Source organism: Anser brachyrhynchus (assembly GCF_964034855.1).
Source record: "Anser brachyrhynchus genome assembly, chromosome: 18".
In the NCBI taxonomy this organism is placed as follows: domain Eukaryota; kingdom Metazoa; phylum Chordata; class Aves; order Anseriformes; family Anatidae; genus Anser; species Anser brachyrhynchus.
The window spans coordinates 12,529,389-12,542,817 of record NC_137711.1 but is presented as its reverse complement, the minus strand read 5'-3'; the positions used below and the strand labels follow the sequence as shown (position 1 = coordinate 12,542,817).

The following is a 13,429-nucleotide window of genomic DNA, read 5'->3' as shown; positions in this document are numbered from 1 at the left end:
CCAAAATCACAGACCCATAACAGTGGATGGTCACTGCCAACTGGAGGCCTGTCTTGAAAGGGTCATGATGCAGGGACAGTCTGGGAGGAAATGAATGGCTGGACTGACTGAGAAGTTTTATCAAAGTTACAGGTTTCTCAAACAAGCTGAAGATACTCACCCCATCATGAAGAAGACCAAGAAAGAACAAGCACTTCCTTTTTGAGGGAGCAGTGTGTGCGGATGTTATTGAGCACTGTGTGAGTCAGCACAGGCAGGCAGCAGGAACAACCACAGACTTGCAGCTAAAACACAAAGAGTAGATTTATTCTTGTTACCTCACCAACCGGGGGACCCCGAGCTACACCCGGGCAGAAGCACACAAATGGGGACAGAGGTACTGCTAAGCTCAGTCCATACTACAAGATCACTGGCCTGCTATTTACACCTGCTTTTATCAAGGGTTCAAGCAGGTGCAGTTTTTTCCACCATGTTGTGTTCTTCATTGTGCTTCTTTGATCTCTGTACCAAGGTCAGGAGATCAAGCTCATCCAATAGGGTACCTCTGAGTCTACCAAACATCGATGTTATCTATACACAGATATGCTAATTGCCAAGCACACAGAGCACAAAGAGAAGTAGGTACAATTGATATGCTTTTCTACATTTCTACTCCCTAGACTTTACACATTCCCAGCTGCAAGGTCACTTGAGTGTATTTACAATCCTCCTCACCAGTCTTCCATTTTGATCCCATCCTCCTCGCTTATCTTCCACTTTTAACCCATTCCTCCCAACAAGCATACAAGTCAGTATCTCCTGAGGTTATCTCACGGGGGGAGGGAGGGTTGTTGGAACTAAATCCCTACCAAACAAACCCTTCTATGATTTTATGATACTGCGACTGGCATAATTGATTATGATGGTAGGGCCAACCATAGTCTTTGCTAAGGTGCATGGATGTAGTGGACAAGGAGGGACAAAAAACCTGGTTGTAAAAGTACACCTTGTACACGCTCATGAGTCAGGCCACTAAAGAACATCAAAACAAGAGTCAGGCCACTAAAGAACATCAAAACAACCAGCAGGTGGATCAGGCTGCTAAGATTGAAGTGGCTCAGCAAGATCTGGACTGGCAATGTAAGGATGATTTATTTATTGCTCAATGGGCCTAAGACACCTCAGGCCACCAAGGAAGAGATGCAACATATAGATGGGTTTGTGATAGAGGGGTGGACTTGACCATGGATGCTATTGCACAGGTTACTCATGATCGTGAAACGTGCTGCAATAAAGCAAGCACTTAAAGCCCCTGATATGGAGGATGATGTCTGAAATATAAATATGGGGAGGCCTGGCAGATTGATTATATCACACTCCGACAAACCTGACACATCAATCACCATGTGTAGACAATGGTGGAAATAACCACCAGATAGCTGAAGACATATTCTGTGCCCCATGCCTCTGCCTGGAATGCTATCCTGGGTCTTGAAAAGCAAGTCTTATGGTGACATGGCACCCCAGAAAGAATCTTCAGACAAAGGGACTCATTTCAGCTGTTCAGGACACTGGTTGGCAGAGTCCTTTGGGAGGCAGTTCTGAAGGGCAGAGGAGTCCAGGAAGGCTGGGCACTCCTCAGGAAGGAAATCTTAAAGGCTCAGGAGCGGTCTGTCCCCATGTTCCGAAAGACAAGTCAGGGCAGAATAAGACTGGCCTGGTTGAACAGAGTTGTAGCTAGAGCTTAGGAAAATAAAGAGGGTTTATGACCTTTGGGAAAGAGGGCAGGCCACTAAGGAGGTCTATAAGGATGTTGTAAGGCTGTGCAGGGACAAAATTAGAAAGGCCAAGAATACTTCTCCCAGCCCAGTGGCTCCCAGTGGCAAGTAACAAGCAGGAAAATAGGATGCAAAATGCAGAACAGAGATAAACCCTACGGAGTACAACAAGGTACAAAGCATGAGGAATTTTCTTTCCTCACAGTCTTGGCATTCCCAAAGACCTCCAACAGTAGGTTGGCGCTAGTGATTTGATTGTCAAGTGTACCCCATGAGAATATTTGAACAATAGCTGAAAACACCACAGGATAGGTGGTGGAAAAAAGTGACTATACTGCAGCTCAGGTGATCATGTGTGCAACTGTGTGCTGTACAACCTGCTACTGTGCTAGCAGCTCAGCTACAGTGCCAAGAATCATCACTCTGTGTAAATGGTAAATTCCAGAGCCACGAGCTGATAACATCCTGAACTGTACTTCTGCAAGGCCTTTCTTCTTCATACCTTCATCCAGAAGTCCCTCTTCTTAGCCAGGTCTCCACTCACCATAATTACTGCAAAGTACTGGATGACACATTTTGTGTCTTCCTGGCATTGGATTTTCCACTGTTGACAGCAAGCACAGAGCAAAGATTTATATGCCTGTTTTTTGTTGGAGATAAAGTTCAAAGTGACAGATCTACCTAAGTGGTTATGATTTACTGATTTGCATGATCTGTCAAAGAGAAAAAGAACTGTGTCAGAGAAGCAGTAGCAAAAAGTGCTGGTTCTCAGGGGAAATAGCAGTGGGTTCATAGCATATACATCATCAGGTTTGAAGCAACCATCTGAAATTCAGAAAGAAAGAGTTAACCTCAGTTAAGAAGCTCTTGATGTCCCTTGCATGTACACATATGCAAAAACAAATACAGAGAAGTAATAATATCTGTAATGCTGCTCTAATTCAGATTTTCCTTCCTGTTCAACAATGCAAAATAAGACATGGCTATTACAGGGGAGACACTGCTTCCAGCTGGGAACTCTACAATGCCAGCAAATTTAGAGGATGTAAATTTACTGTCCCGAAATTGCTGCAACCACACAACCAAAATTTGTGCTGGACCAGCCCATTCTACGTGTTATTGCTGCTTGTGAACTTCAGGTCACTGCTGCTCGTGGCTGTAATAACCAGGGGTACAACTGCTGGCCTGTCTACCTTTCAGCCTTCAAACCTCATGCTGCTCAAAGCCACAGAGACAGGATACTAACAGCACAAAATTCATCAACTGTAAATCCTTTGTTGGAACAGATTTGTTCCACTCCTGGTTGTTGCCATGCCTAATCAAACAAGAGTTCTCTCCCTACCAAATAGCTCTGCCTACTGGGCTCGTGTTGTTGCTGTCCTGCCTGTCACACACCCAAAGCCTGTGGATATGTCTGAGGACATGCAGGAAAACAAACGTACACAGATGGCAGCATTTTATCTGGGCCACTCTGAACCATGAAGGAGCTTGAAAATCCCATTGTCATTTCTCCAGGCAGCTTTTCACCTTGCCCAGTGAAGAAGAATTATTCAGTATTTATTCTTGTGCAAAAATAAGCTGAAACTACCAGGCTGCCTAAAAGATAAACTGAAATTACCATGTTGCGAATTACAGAGAATAGGAAGCACTTACACATACTCCAATTCTAAGCAATAGCAATCTTTCCCACAGGACACTCCAGAGGAAAAAAAAAAACAAACAAAAAAACAAACTTAAATGGTATGAAAAAGCCAACCCCCAGGAAAGCAATATCCAAATCCTTCTATATAAGCCTGCTACAGCCTCTGCTCAGTCATGCTGTTGCTGGAGGCAGGAGGGTGAACCAATGGATGACGGCTTTATTCTTTATTTTCTTTCTTAAGAATCTGGTAGGGGCTACTGCCAAGATTTTGGCTGAGGTGGTGCTTTGTTCTGTTGCAGCTAATTTTACATAAGTTATCAGGGCACATTTGTTAAGAGTTTTTGCAGGATTAAGAGTTTTTGCAGGATTAAGACTTGGAGGTTCCTCTAGGAAACTGTTTGCAGCCAGTGACAGTGATAATAATTTCACCGGCAAAGGGGAATTTCAAAGTAGCTGCAAGATCTGATACCAGTAAAGAAAGGAATTTAATAATGGATATGATGGTGTTAGATTAGAAAGGGTTAAAAATAGCAGTTGAGGAACTCTGTGACCAGCAAGGCAACAACCCAGCCTCTAACAGAGCACTGGTTTATTTTAAAAACCTGAATCAATAATAATTAATCAATGGATATCTTCATCACAGCATCCAGAGCAATTCCTTGCTCTAAAGGCTGTGCTAGTCCCAGCCAGAGGGCAGGTGCTGTGCAGGGCAGATTTCTTCCCAAGCCAGCCTAGTCCCTCCTGTATTCCTTGCCCTCCCTAGCAGACATCTGGGGCCCTCAGCAGGGCAGGGAGGAGGACCAGGAGGTATGCACTCACCATGCTATCCTCTGCCTCAATAGTTAGAGTTCCCATCCTTTGTAGCCATGACCTTCCCTTTGGTGTACTACACCTTGGAGTCAGCCACAAAGCAATAGGTTTTGGCATCAAATGGCTTCTGTGCTTCTATCCTCTCCTTCTGTGATTGTGTAGGTGTGGTGCAGCATCACCAAAAACCTCCATGCCAGTGTCTCTACTGATGGCTGCAGCTGAAAGACAGACCCTGCCATAGTGGTCCCCTGTGCAGCACTTGGAGTTGAGCAAAGTGGATCTGAACATCACATCAAGCAGAACCACCAACCCTCCTGAGCTGGGGTGCTCTGAGAGCAGTCACCTGAACACCCTTCCCATCTCTTGGATGTGTGCCATGAGGGATATAGGGAATATTTGTCTTTCAAAGGTGGAATGTACAAAAGCAATGAGGAAAAGATGCTGCTCCTCAAGACTCCAAGGAAAGGGATCGGTGCCCAAAGGAGCAGTTGATGTCCCTGGGGAAGTGTGCAAAGGGAGAGGATCTCTGAAGGATACATGTAGTATGACTGCAGTCTTGAAGCACGATTCTCTTCCTGTTCTCTCCATTCATGATTTCCCCCCCTGCCTTTTAATGTGAAGCCTGTCCTAGACCTCTGGTGGGCAGCCAGAGTGGGCAGGAGTGGACACACACGATGAACTATTAGAGCAGCTCATGCAGGTGTTTGAATGGGAGGAACTTGCCCACAGTGATTGCAATGAAAAAGCCAGTTCAACTGCACATAGCAGTCTGGGCAAGCTATCAGTTTTCATTCCTTAAACTCTCACCTTAATAATCAGTCAGCAGAAAGAAGAAAGGAACTGGCTGAAACCTCTGATCTCTGAAAAAGTGGAAGTTTAGACTTCAGCTAAGCTGCAGCCTCTCTGAAGGCCCAATTCCTCTCATGACAAGCAATCACTCCAGCTGAGGACCAGCAAAAAGTAAACTATAATTTTCTAATTTTAGTAATCCTGGAACCTAACTTTTATTTGTGGATTCTTTATTGGGAGCATGCTTTTCTGCCAATTACCACCACAGCTGACACTTCACTGTTATCACTTGCCTATATTCCAAAGAAACAATTGCCCAGAAGGGACCTGCCCCTCTGGACCTGCTGCTACTAACATGGGCACAGTTGCATAGCAGCAAGGGAACACAAAGCAGCTACCTATGGGGTGGAGGGCAAGGCCATGGGAAGGGAAAAAGGTGATGAGGATCCACGTATGATTGGTTATGGCAGTTCTTGTGGATTCTCGTCACTTCATGGGCCAGAGATGATGGGAGAAGAGGCCATGACTGAAGTATGATGTGACAAACCATGGCAAAATAGAGGCTAATCAAAGAACAATGCCCAAATCTAGCCAGGGATGGACATTTCTTGAATGCCAATCCCTGAATATGATACAGAAATTTAGCTTCCAATATTGTTTTGACTCCCTAGGAAGTTTACTACTCTAACTGCCAGAAGGAGCTGCAGAAGCCACATCACAGATCAGGACCCTAGACACAGCTGACTGCAGTTCCTGTTTTTAGGAACAATATTGGCAACGGGACACAGTGGCCACCAAAACGCTGTGCGCTAACTGTCTTTGCATGCTAGCTAGGACAGTGCTGCTCTGTTCAATCCCAAGTATGTGTGACCCAGAACAAAACTTTCATGTGAAATCTTGTGGCTGTAGGCTTGGCCATGCCTGGGGAAAGGCAGAGCTGAGCCTGAGGAGAAGCAGGCTGTGCAAGGTTATACCGAGGACTAGCAGCAAGCATGGCCAACACAGGCTCAGACGCCCCTCTACCCTCCCCAGCGCCCCCAGAGTAACGCTGTGCCAAAGGCTTCCAGGAACACACTACTAAACCATCGCTGAGTCCACCTTAGCCTACGTCTATGTCCTGAAAAGCATCAGAAATTGCAATGGCAATCAGCATGGAGAAAAAATTAAATGTAAAGAAATTCTACGTATCTGCAGGAGAAATTGGGGCTCAGGAAGGACCCTGAGCTGAGCTCTCCTGTCTTGAGGAAGACCACCATGACAAGCAGGCAGCAAAGCCAGGTTTCTGCTAGCTTACTGTCTTTCTGGCCCAACAGTGTTCCTGCATAGCAGCACATTTCCAAGAGACAAAATCCCCAGATCTCCCAGAGCCTGGCTTCTGGCAGAGAGAGTATGACCCCTCTTTGGGCCAGGATGGGCTTTGAATGGAGGTCATCCAATCCCAAGGCAAATGCTGGGTTTTGTTGGTACAAAGCGGACAGGCAGTGGCTGCACAGTGAGTGAAGAGGGAATCCAGCGCATGAAGCAGAGCAGGTGAGGACACCAGTTGGCAGGAGCTGCATATGACCAGAAGGGTTCCTCTGCCCAGAGTCATCTTCTGTCACTGTTCAGTGTCACTCACTCACCCTCCACACTGCATGCACACCTCATCCAAAGCTGCAGCACCAAACTCCCCTCACCAGACCAAAGCCCATGGGGCTTGTGTGAAGTCAGAAACTTAACACAAATAGCTCCTGCAACCAACCAGAGCACCACTTCCAGGCAGAACTCTCTGGGGCACTGACAGCTGTTTCTGAGACATCAAGGATATTACCTTGTCTTTCAGACTTGGTGTCTGGCCCTGTTTGCAATTGCTTGAGGAAAACTGACCCCATGGTTTCACGAGTGTCATCATCACTAGTGTTTTGACAAACATATTCTGTGCCCTTAATTTCATTTAAGGTGAGTTTAAGTTGACATTATAGTCACACATCTCATGAAACACAAATTCATAGAATCCCCCTAAGCCTGGAGGATGAGGGAAAAATTTTATAGCATGCATCCCCTGTGATCAGCCCTTTGAACTCAGCACAGAGAATGTATTGAGTGTCCACAAAAAGCTGAGACACATTAAACCAACTACCAGTTTTGGGCTTTGTCTTGATAGTAAATTGTCAATCCTGCTCCCAGGCATACTGGAAAGCAAGTAGACCAGACCCTACACGTCCAGGCAGAAAGAACCACTGTCCCTATTTTCTCTGACTAGTTCGGCTGCCCAGCTGGGAGCAGATAGTGCAGGAAAACAATTAGCAACAAGCAATAAACCACAGGAAGCCTCTGCTGTGAGACAGTCACTGTCATCCACACTGCACTGCACCAGGAGCATACTGGAAAGTTTAAAACCATTTGCAAGCAGCCATTGTTTCAAATGCTCTAAGTCAGGGCTGTCTGCAAGCTGTCATATTTCATGTTTGCCCCAGGACAGCAAGGGTTAGTAGCTAAAAAAGTCTGTATGAGTTACTTCCAGGTCTCTAAGTTGTTCTGTGAGCTGTATAACCAGGTACAACAGGTATTGCTATTAAATGCCCACTATTTGAAAAGGCCTCTCTTTTCATTTAGTCACACACTTATTTCTAGCAGTTCTTCGTCATTACATGAAAATATTTCACATAATAATAATTGCTATAAAATCTTACTAGGAGGCAGCCCGGAGGAAGGACTGAGATCTAAAAATGTGCCGATCACGACGCAGCAAAGCAGGAATGCCCACTGGCTCTAGGAATGCAGACGAATCTACACATTGAGATTTAGATTTTAGGCATTTAGATTTTTCTCACTCAAGAAATGAGTGTGCAAATCTTTTTATGTTTAGACTTATCTGTGCTTAGGAGCTTTTGAATGCTCAATGAGCTGTATAAGTAGGGATGACAGAACTTCATGTAAATTAAAATCACAAATTGCCATGATAGGTATTAAATATCTCTCTTGAAATGACAAGGGGAGTAAAATGAATGGGGCATCACAGGTCTTTCAGCCCAACCAAGGAAATTCCAAAATTTCAGCAAGCTGAGGAAAGACAACTGCTTTATTCCATGTGTTTGGAGTTCTCCAGAGAACAACTCATTTAGAAATACTTTGTATTTTACTCTGGCAAGATGACTATTCTCATGCTACAGAGGAAATCACGCATGAATGATTTGTGTCATACAACAGAAGAGGTTGGGCCAAGCCCAAAGCAGGTTGTGGACATGTGGGTGTCAGATGCCAGAGTGAAATCCAGATTCCACTGGATCCATGTGAAGGTCCTTGCACAGTGCAGGGGCCTGTCAAGCACTGCAGAAGGACAATTTACTAACTTGTTTGCTTAAAAACAAAGAGTAAACAAAATAAATAAATCAATAGGGGATCTGCTTAGCCTGAGCTGAATGATGATCCTCAGCACTCAGCTCTTCACCGTTGGTCACAGTCTGTTGCTTGCATTTGGAAGCCCTGAGCTCAGCCTCTCTAATGGGTCTGGCCCTGGTTACTCCCAGCAAGACCTGAAATCAAACCCTTTCTAAGCCAACTGACATTTGCCACCTTCCCAGAAGTGAAGACAGCTCATGGTGAAGATGTTAAGAGTCAGTGAGAGGCAGCAGAAGGAAACCTGTCTGCAGCCTGGAAACTCCAGGACTTGGCTGGTGGATGCCTTGCTCCCAACAAAACATCAGGATTTTGGTCCTATTGCTGTAGAAGGATATTTTTTACTGTGCTCCCAGTGCCGGAGGACATCTCAGCCATTTCGCCTGAACCCCAGGACTGTGCAGGCCGTCTCCTACCTACAGATCCATTGCCTGTGACAGCCATTCATAGCTGCCATGCCTGCACTTGTGGTAGACCTTGCTGATGCTCAGGAAAACCTGAAGCTGAGCAGGCTGAGCACAATAAGAACAGGCCTTGGGCTTGCTGGTGCAAACACGGGGCATGGAGATCCACCAAATCTTCATTTAGGTGCCTGTAGATCAAGAGAGAGGGTTTAGCTACAAACCTTTGTTCAGAGCAAATCTTTAGCAGATATCTTCCAAACGTGAAAATGTGCAGTGGGCACATTGCACACGTATGTGGCCAAGAGCAGGCCAGCATGGACATTTTTCAGCAGGGGAAAATAGAACTGAAACCAAAATGCAGACCATGGAGTCAGTGCCAATACCAGACTGCCAAGCTGATTTCCCTGTCAAGCCCTTTACAGATTTGGTCCCTAAGACCACCTCATCGAACCCAGAGCACCAATCTGTGGCCCAGCATGGAGGACAAATCACCTGTTAATTGCCCAGCCCTCCCCCAGAGACCTCACAGTATCTCCACCGTTATCTTTCTCCAGGGACTCATCAGCTGGCTGAGGCTGAACCTGAGAGTCAAGGTTGGCAGCAAGGTGCACGCTGCTGTTGTCCCAGCAACTCGTGGAGAGACCCAGAAAGAGCTGGGGGGACCACAGCTTGCTGGAGTGTTCACCACTGTGCCTGCCCAGGCTGCTGGGTACTGCACCATGCTCCCACAAGCTATGGAAAATGAGAGGGATGAGGGTTCATATACACAACTTGGTGGATTACACCTAAAGCTCCACAGTTACAACATGAGGGCTCCCAGGTAACCCCAACCACAATGAAGAAATGCCTAAGTGCAGGCAGGCCATTTTAGAGGATGTGGACCCCAAGGGTGCTACACAGGCTGGGTATCACTTATTGCCGATATTTTTCTATAAAAGTAATGGATGCTTGTTTCTTGGCCTCACCAGAACTGGACTGGGAAAAGCAGCCTTTTTGTTTTATTTGTTGAGTGCCTGGATCTCATTCCTTAGCTCAGAGCTTTGGACCAGGGATCGTTGCTCCTTGTGTCTGGTGTGGTACTGCCTCTCCCCTTGACCATGCAGTCAGAGGCAGTACCAGTGCTCCACGAATGTGCCAACAATACACAGCCTGGGACAAGGGACTGCTGCCTCCCAACAAGATACAGGGAGATACAGGGTTGGTCCTTGTGAAGAAGCACCAAAACCATGCCACTGCAACTGGGACTGGGAGAGAAGTGGCTGAGAGCTCGTCTGCTTGGTGTGTGGGTGGCTGTGAAATGATGTCCCAGGAAAAGACGGGAATTAGGGTGAGTCCCAGGTCAACAATACCCTGCTTCAGCTTCTCTCAGGCAGAGGACAGTGAAATGCTTTCCTCTATTACCAAGACCTTCCCAGAACACTGCAGGAAGACCCCAGCACAAACATTTAGGTGTGTTGACTTGCAAACAGCCTCGAGGAGCAGCGGCTGCAGTTACATCTGGTGCTCCATGTCACCAACATCATTCACAGACAGAGCTCTCCTGAGGTGAAGGTCAAAAAGCACAAGTGTGCTATCACAGGGAGCTGCATTGCCTTGCAAGGCTTACTAGTCCTGGTGTTGCCAGGAAGCTTTTGTTACTGCCCTTCATTCAGATAAGGACACTCACAGGTCAATATACCCCACAAATTAATGATGGATTTACTGGTTGGTGTCCATCTATTTTTGCACAAAGTACTCAGGGAGAACAAGGAGGTTTTGTAAGCTGCAGCTGAGTAAGTTCCCTGGCATGCTGAAGGAACCTACTTTATTAAACTAGTAATACACAGCTTAAAATACAGAATGAGCTGGCTCTTGCACAGACAGATACAATCATTCCTGCTGAGCTCTCACCTGCACAGATCATCATACTCCCAGGAACATGTACAACTGGTGCAGAGCTGGCCAGAACACAAGGGTTATGTATTCCACTAGCAGCACAGCTTTCTTTCCAAAGTTCAGTTTACACGTGAAACAAACTAAACCTTTCAAATTCTTATTTGGGGGAGGGGGAAATAATTTGTTTGTTTGTTTGTTTGTTTCAGGGTGCCAGACCTAAGAGCAATCCAGTAAAACTGACCTGCTTATCCATTCACATTCAATAGCAAGGACTGTGGCTGTTCAATCCATAGCAGAGCCTAGAATATCAGCTTCATGAAGCATACACTCACTGTCCCAAGGCTGAGGAGCTCTTTAGCAGCCCCAGCACACACCATCATGGAGTCACGGCTCCTGGAACTTCCAGGTGAGCACCCTACTCCAGCAGCAGGGACTGGAAGGCCTTGGCTGCAACCAGCATCCTCAGCAGGCTGTCCATAGTTCTGTCTGACTCCTCAGCTGTCAGCACTTTACTTGTTTTACTCGACAGGGGATACATACTAATTTGCAGTTTGCAGTTAGGTAATAAAGGTCCCAGCTCAACACTCAGCCTTCAGTTCTATCCTATAGGTCATCAAAGAGCACCTGAGACCTCATTCATGCTACAGTCCTGCCTATGGGCTGGTGGGAGGCATCTTCATAACACAGGATCAGTGCTTGGACCATGCAAGCCTGATAAAGTGAGAAAAGATTCAGAAAATGCAGACACCTGCAAAGTTATCAGAGAAGGGGAGAAAAAGCTGTTCTATTTCAAACTACACGCAGCCTTCATCTGAGACAGGGATGACGAAGACTTGTCTTCCTCAGGATGCTAATAGCTAGCAAGCAGCAAAGACTAAAGGGACCTGGTGGTTGCACAAGGATGCAAAGCTTCAGCCAGCCGATGACCAGGCATCTTTACCACCTAAGTTTGGTGCCACAGGTTGCAGGAGTGCCATAACAGCCTCATTGTACCATGCTTGCAGTACTCTGCAATGCTGGCCAATGATACTGTTCAGTCTCTCATTGTCAAAATGCCAACAAGCAGGGACGGTTGCACCATTTCTACTAGCCCTAAGAAGCACGAAGCCTCCATCTCCATCAGCTGAACCCCTGTATGAGCAGGACAGCACTGCTCTACAGAAGGGGGGGTCAGGGAAAGCATTTGGGATGGGAAGAGCCTGGAGGGGCAGAGGACATGTAACAGCCACAGTGGGGGAGATGCTGGCAAAATGACAGCCCCATGGCCAGGTGCCAGCTCAGCTGCACAGCTCCATCTTCCATCCACCCCACTGCTGTCCATCCCATCCCTTGGCCCCACACTAGCATTTTTCACTGTCCTCTGCACACTCTGCTCCAGCCTGTACTTAAGGCTGCTGTGTCTGCTGCAACCTCCTTGCTCTCTCCCTGTCTGCCCAAGCATTACAGCCCCCTGCAAGAGGGACCTGGTACACAAAGGCAGCTTCCAAGCAAGGAGCCACTGTGACAGGCACAGAGGAGCTGTCCTGAGCTCTGCAGCCCTCTTCCCTGCCCTCTCACTGTCCTTGCACCTTGCCTGTGAGTAAAGCTGGCTGGGTTGTGCTTTGGAGTGGCTTAGGAGTGCTGGCACCATCAAGAAGCATTTAAGGGGATCTGATGGTCAGGGAAGGTGACTGAAGTATGTGGATCTGGAGCCTAAAAGGACTATTTTGTTTCCAGACAGCAAAAATACCTATTTTTCCTCCCTCACATGAATTACTCCACCAGTAGGGAGTTTGTAATGGAGGCAGACAGTGAACTCAGCACTGTGGTAAACACTTGCCCTGGAAGCCCATCTAGGGAACAACAGGCTGCTCTGGTTGGGGACGGTCACAAGTGGTTAAAGACACAAAGATGCAATCATCATTTGAAGTAGTGTTTAGTCTGGAGCAGAGGAGGTTCAGGGGAGACCTCATTGCTCTCTACAACTACTTGAAAGGAAGGTGTGAGGAGCTGGAGGTTGGCCTCTTCTCGCAGGTAACTAGCGATAGGACTAGAGGGAATGGCCTCAGGTTGCACCAGGGGAGGTTCAGGTTGGAAATTAGGGATATTTCTTCTCAGAAAGAGTACTCAGGCCTTGGAATGGGTTGCCCAGGGAGGTGGTGTTGTCACCATCCCTGAGGATGTTTAAGGATGTGGTGCTTAGGGACATGGTTTAGTGGGTAATGCTGGTGGCAGGGGAATGGTTGTACCAGATGATCTTGGAGGTCTTTTCCAACCTTAATGATTCTGTGATTCTCTGCTGTGTGAACATGTGACACAGGTAGTCCTCATTGCCCAAGTGCAGGGCACAGGCTGAAGCAGCAGCAGTAGCAGATGAGATCCAGAAGCAGATGTGTACTGCTGGCACAGCTCAAGCTCAAGCACGATACCAGTGGAGAGCACGGCTGTTCAACAGATACCGATCAAAACAAACGTCTTCAAAAAGAACCCTGAAGTCCAGGTGCTGCTCAGGTCAGGCCAGGGAGCCTCGTGCTCTCTGCTGCACTCGCCTGCTTTGGGTACAAGCAAGCTCACCAGCTGCAGCTCTTGTGCTTTCAGAGACGAGGAGCAGATGAATTCACCTGTCACAGGCCATTTGATCCAGGTCAATTCTGCTTAAGATCAAAACTAAATCTGGACTGAGATCTTTTTACTATCATGGCAGGCACACAGAGTATTTTCACACTGGCATTCCATGTGACAGCATGGAAAAATAAGAACTTATTTGCATTTTGCCCTGTGACAGATGCCCAGTC

The 13,429-nt window shown here is 46.8% G+C and overlaps 1 protein-coding gene across 1 annotated transcript in view; it reads right to left on the bottom strand.

Moving 5' to 3' along the window:
• The window catches only part of LOC308180146 (myosin heavy chain, skeletal muscle, adult-like), a 43,972-nt gene extending 36,414 nt beyond the window's left edge, over window positions 1-7,558 (bottom strand). The window contains exons 1-2 of the mRNA XM_080561342.1: window positions 6,563-7,558; window positions 161-1,281 (exon numbers count right to left, since the gene is read on the bottom strand). The gene's annotated coding sequence lies outside the window, so the exon portion shown is untranslated. The remainder of the gene's footprint in view (window positions 1-160; window positions 1,282-6,562) is intronic.
• Window positions 7,559-13,429: the final 5,871 nt, after the last annotated feature.